The sequence below is a fragment of the Myotis yumanensis genome, unplaced genomic scaffold (assembly GCF_028538775.1).
Source record: "Myotis yumanensis isolate MYYU_CA2020_CCGP unplaced genomic scaffold, mMyoYum1.0.hap1 SCAF_83, whole genome shotgun sequence".
Taxonomy (NCBI): domain Eukaryota; kingdom Metazoa; phylum Chordata; class Mammalia; order Chiroptera; family Vespertilionidae; genus Myotis; species Myotis yumanensis.
This window is the reverse complement of record NW_027223834.1, coordinates 67,501-73,345: the sequence shown is the minus strand read 5'-3', so window position 1 is coordinate 73,345 and position 5,845 is coordinate 67,501. Positions and strand designations below refer to the sequence as shown.

The 5,845-nt window shown below is 49.7% G+C and overlaps 2 long non-coding RNA genes across 2 annotated transcripts; one reads left to right on the top strand and one right to left on the bottom strand.

Moving 5' to 3' along the window:
* Positions 1-710: 710 nt before the first annotated feature.
* On the bottom strand, positions 711-2,845 carry LOC139001072 (uncharacterized). Its single transcript, XR_011469827.1, has 2 exons — positions 2,773-2,845; positions 711-1,686 (listed from the first exon to the last, which is right to left on the bottom strand). It is a non-coding gene; the product is annotated as an uncharacterized lncRNA (long non-coding RNA).
* A 1,846-nt stretch (positions 2,846-4,691) lies between these two features.
* Positions 4,692-5,831, top strand: LOC139001075 (uncharacterized). The gene is made up of 3 exons (XR_011469829.1): positions 4,692-5,007; positions 5,136-5,320; positions 5,813-5,831. It is a non-coding gene; the product is annotated as an uncharacterized lncRNA (long non-coding RNA).
* The last annotated feature ends 14 nt before the right edge of the window (positions 5,832-5,845 follow it).

Here is a 5,845-nt window from a genome sequence, read left to right as displayed (position 1 = left end):
ACGGCAATGATCCTAAGAGGTGAAGGTCCTGAAGCTCTCGGAGACGCCGACCGACCGACCGGCCGGGGCTACTTTCCCCGTTCTTAACCCTACCCAACCAAGTCTCCCTCTCCCTGGGAGTCAAGCTTGTGTGCCCACAGCGGTAGGTAGGGGTACCCCACCGACCGACCGACCGACCGACCGACAGACGGCTGTTTTAAAATCAGAACCTGTCCCCTTTCAATGAGGGCATGGGACAGGGGCAACCTATATTTTCCTGCTCAAATCGTCCCCAATTCACCTGATAGGGACTCAGAGGTTTGTCTCTGTCTGTCTGCATGTCTGTCTTTAAGCCAGTGACGCCCACATATGTTGGTTGTTGGTTTTTGTGGGGTTTTATTAGAAGGGTCGTGTGTTTGTAGACTTCAATGAGCCAGAGACTGAACCAACAGGGGAGAATGTGATGGTTTTTATTTTTTTAAATATACTTTCTTTATTTATTTATTTATTTATTTATTTATTTATTTATTTTTACAGAGAGGAAGGGAGAGGGATAGAGAGTTGGAAACATCGATGAGAGAGAAACATCCATCAGCTGCCTCCTGCACACTCCCTACTGGGGATGTGCCCGCAACCAAGGTACATGCCCTTGACCGGAATTGAACCCGGGACCCTTGAGTCCGCAGGCTGACGCTCTATCGCAGTGATGGCGAACCTATGACACAACTCATTTTTTTTTTTTTTTGGTTGATTTATTCTTTGTTAAATGGCATTTAAATATATAAAATGAATATCAGAAATATAAGTCTTTGTTTTACCATGGTTGCAAATATCAAAAAATTTCTATATGTGACAGGGCACCAGAGTTAAGTTAGGATTTTTCAAAATGCTGGCACGCCGATCTCAAAAGGTTCGCCATCGCTGCTCTATCCACTGAGCCAAACCGGTTAGGGCAAGAATGATGATTTTTAAAAAGGGAACATCCCGAGAGGAATCTCACCTGGAGATGGACTAAACGTATGTCTGTTTGCCAACAGTCCTTTCTCCATGATGAACTTCCACGACAGAGCCCGAGCGACCCGATTCATGGGGGACCCTCCCCGCTCAGAATGGCCCCAAGCAGCCCCAGAGGCTGGCAGAGACGCCTCTCACTCTCGCCTCTCACTCTCGGCTCGGCTCGGCTCGGCTCGGCTCGCTACCCATGTGTCTCCGTAGATGGGGAACCGGGCCGCGTTCCCTTGAGAGTCCCCTGACCTGAGGGCTGAGAGGAAGGGAGCGCTGGGGTGGGGGATGGGGAGTAGGGGGTGGGGTATGGAGCAAGCGGGAGGGGAGGAGGGAGGTCAGGGCGATTCATTCCAATGGATCTCACTCCAGGGCTTGCTTCATTCAAATGCAGAAAGCTCTCCGGTGACGTCAGGGCCTCGGACCTCCCTCGCCTCGGGCTTCTCCGAGTTCCCCCACCCTCAGGCCGGCAGCTCACCAACTTCAGGGAGGGAGGGAGGGAGGGAGGGAGGGAGGCTGTTGGAGAAAACCGGCCCGGCCTGTCCGGGTGGGAAAGAGTGCCCTCTATCGGCCAACCCAGGAACCAGCCCTCACCCGTTTAGGAATCCCGCGAGGGGGGGTGGGGAGCGAGAGGGAGGGGTTTGAGGGGCGTGAGTCCAGGGTCCAAGGCGAAGGTCAACAGTAGATCTCGGCGTCTTAGATCCCCTAGGAGGAGAGACATAGGTGGGAGTGGAGCGATGAGGGTCGCGGGAGGCCTGGTGAGGGATGATTTGACTCAATAACCCCGGGTCACCAGACCGGCCAGCACACTCTGCTCCAGTTGCCGGTTTTGATCATCCATCCCTCCACCCCCACCCCCCACCGCACACACCGCTCCAAGTGTGCCACTCACGACAGACACCCTTTTATCATTCATCTTTAACTTCCCCGTGGATGGATGGATGGATGGATGGATGTGTGAACATCAAAAAAGATTCAAATCTGTGGAGAATGTCTGTGAGTTCATTTGAGGCAATTGCCAGGAAGCAGATTCTCAACATAATGGGATAACACTCTGTAGAATGGAGGGTGTGTGTGTTTTAACCTTGTTGTATACATGTCAAGCAAAAGAGGAGATGTAAGTGGGTTACATGAACTCCGTTGGTGATAGATGAGGGAGGCCAGAGAAGGCAAAGCGGGGGTGGGGGTGGGGGGGCAGGAAACCTCTGGGATTGGATAAAAATTAAAATAAAATGACAGACACATACTTCTCTTACTTAGGTTGGCGTAGGATAGGTAACAGTCAGCAACGTACTCAATAAAAATAAGGGGATTTAAAAAGGAAAATTACACCCTAGCCGGTTTGGCTCAGGGGAGATAGAGCGTCGGCCTGCAGACTAAAGGGTCCCAGGTTCGATTCAGGTCAAGGGCACATGCACGGGTTGCGGGATGGATCCCCGGCGCCGCCGCCCGCCCCCCCCCCACCCCCCACCCCACCTCCCAGGAGGGGGTGTGCAGGAAGCAGTGGATCCATGATTATCTTTCATCATTGATGTCTCTCTCTCTCTCTCTCTCTCTCTCTTTCCCCCCATCTTTGAACTCAATAAAAACACTATAAAAAAGAAAGATTGACCTTTGTCAGGGAAGGTAGCAGCCTAGGACATGACTACTCACCATCACTGTTTGTTTGTTAAACTTTTAATTTCTGTCCATGGATGGATGGATGGATGGATGGATGGATGGATGAGTGGGTGGATGGATGTGTCCTCCCTCCCTCCCTCCCTCCCTCCCTCCGCCCACCCGTCCGCTCACCCGCTTTCCACGGGAAATCCTCAGTCTCATGTCACACACTCACTGGTGATTACACTCGCTGCCTCCTTCCTCCCTGTGAAAAAGAGGAAGTTAAATGGACGAACCTGAAAGAGCCCCACAGGTGGCAACCGTGAAGCAAGTGCACACACATGTGTGCGTGTGTGGCATTTGTCAACAATGTAAGAAATCCTCCAACCTGTGCAGAATTTCTGTGAGTGTCTTTCAGCCAAACTGTCCAGAAATGTCGCTCGTACGCCGGGAAGCACAATCTCAACGGCGGGAGATGATGTTCCAAAGAATGGCAATGTCGGCCCCCTTATTTTATACACTCCAATCCCAGGAGGAGACCGTACGTGGGTTACATGAAATCCACTGGTGACATTTTAGGGAGGCGGGAGAAAGCAAAGCGGGCAATCCCCCCCCCCCCGCCACCCCCCCCCCCCCCCACACACACACACAGGAGTCCTCTCATGGGGCGAACCAACCGTGACTCTAAAGTCGTGATCCTGACCCCGGGAGTTGTATTAAAAATCAAGCTAAAGGAGTGTGAATGTAAACTGTAGGCTTATCAAAGGTTCAAAGGAGGTCTGTGTTTACCACCATTGAAAGAAAACAAACCAAGAAAGAGATCAAGGGTGGGTCAAAACATCCTCTCTGGGACTGGGAGGGAGAGAGTTCCTGCATCTGTCCAAGAGGGTCATCTGCAGTGTTGAAAAGCCAGGGTTCAGCAACAGGGGATATTTTCTTCCTCTCAGGGATCATGAAAAGCATCCATGACAGTAAGGGGGTGAGTATGGGGTGGGTGCTGTCATTGAAAAGGCTAGGTGAGCAGGGAGAGCTATGCCATTTACAGGCATACCCTATCCACTTTTCCTTTCACAGAATTTACACAATGACTTAATGTTTAGTTTTGAATGGCATTACTTCTTGAGTCTCCTCCTCATTGTTTCCAAGTCTTTGGTTGATACTCAGGTGTAGGACGAATGTATGTATGTATGTATGTATGTATGTATGTATACTGTGTGTGAGCCCCAGGATGGACAGAATCTGGGTGGGGGGGGGCGGTGAGTGGAATAGACTGGAATGGAGTGGAGGAGCGGGGGAGCAAGAGGAAGGGAGAGAATTGGAGGGAGGCAGGAGGGAAACTGGAGAAGAGAGGATGCCAAAGGACCTCGTTAGTTAATGACACCGGGCATGGCTCTTATTCTGAGTTTTTTGTTTGTTTTCCTCGAATGCCACCTGTGCAGAAAACAACCTGTGTGAAGTTCAACTAAGGTCACCCACACAAGAATAAGGACTACCCATTGACTGCAAGGCTCTGTAGTAGGTCGCCCGCTGTTTGCACTTGGCAGAGACTCAAATCTGAGGCAAGGGGAAGAGCGAGTAAGCTGGAGTAGAAGAGGGAGAGGTGTGTCCCCTACCCCTAGGAACCAAGTTTAGGGGGTTGAAGGGCCAAAAAAATAGAATAAAATAAAAAGAAAAAAGAAAGGAAGGAAGGAGGGGGAGAGAGGAGAGAGAGAGAGAGAGAGAGAGAGAGAGAGAGAGAGAAGAAAAGAAAGAAAGAAAGAAAGAAAGAAAGAAGAAAGAAAGAAAGAAAGAAAGAAAGAAAGAAAGAAAGAAAGAAAGAAAGAAAGAAAGAAAGAAAGAAAGAAAAAAGAAAGAGAAAGAGGAAGGTCCTCGGTTCAGTCCTGACTATGACTTTCTGGGGCATGGCAGGGCACGGCACGGCACACCCGGTCGGTCGCCGCGAGTGGTGTGGTTTGTGGTTTCCAGCCAGAAACCCCACTGTGGTCCACTTCAGTCCACCTCATACCTTTCCTGGCTGGGGAGAGTTCCTTTGGATCACAAGGACAAACCCAAAGGAGGACAAAGTTCAGAATGCCTAATTCACCCCTGCCCATTTCTACACGACAAAGCCGTCCATAGTGTCCAAGTGACCTGCATTTTTCATGTCTGCGAAAGAAGTTTCCATTTGAGGTACAGGTACTGCTTTGTGTTATTTAGAATGGATGTGCCTCCATCCAAAGTGCTAGTATGGCGATCCACTGCCTTCCATTCATGCCCCCCTGTCTGCCGACTGCGCAGGCGCTGTCCCTGATTTGGCTCCGCCCTGTGACGACAACGGACCAGCCCGGCCCTCTGGCCGACCTCGCTTTGAGGCTTATAAAAGCGGTCACCAGGAAGGTGGCGCATGACAAGGACAGGTTGCATCGTCATCATGTCATCACCAGGGTGGTGAGAACGCAGGGTCCGGTACTGGGGGGGGGGGGGGGGGGGGGGGAGGCGGGGAGGGCGCGTTTGAAAGCTTCATATTCTCATTCTCTCTCTCTCTCTCTCTCTCTCTCTCTCTCGTTTCCACCTAGCAGTCAAGAAGGACAGACACTCCCACGATGCGGATGAAGGACTGTCAGACTTTGAAATTTCCTCCGCGAGCGAATATAGGGCGATTTAGGAATTTCCTTTCAGTGAACACGCCCCGCACTGTGCCGCCGCCGCCTGGAAACATCCCTAAAGGGTTGAAGCGTTGATACGAATAGAAACAGGACGGGTAAGCATTGCAACGTGTTTTCTGGGGTTTTGTTTGAGAGACCCATACATGTATAACGCTGTGATAAGCCGGGCTGTACATATAAATAAATAAATAAATGAATGAATGAATGAATGAATAAATAAATAAATAAATAAATAAATAAATAGTAGTAAAGGTGGATTCATGATAAGAATGTGTCATTGTATGCGGGCTGTACGTGAAAGAAAGAAAGAAAGAAAGAAAGAAAGAAAGAAAGAAAGAAAGAAAGAAAGAAAGAAAGAAAGAAAGAAAGAAAGAAAGAAAGAAAGAAAAGTCCTAACCGGTTTGGCTCAGTGGATAGAGTGTCAGCCTGTGGACTGAAAGGTCCCAGGTTCGATTCCGGTCAAGGGCGTGGTTGCGGGCACATCCCCAGTGGGAGGTGTGCAGGAGGCAGCTGATCAATGCTTCTCTCTCATTGATGTTTTTAACTCTCTCTCTCCCTCCCTTCCACTCTGTAAAAAATCAATAAAGTATATTTTTTTTAAAAAAAGAAAAAAAAAAGTG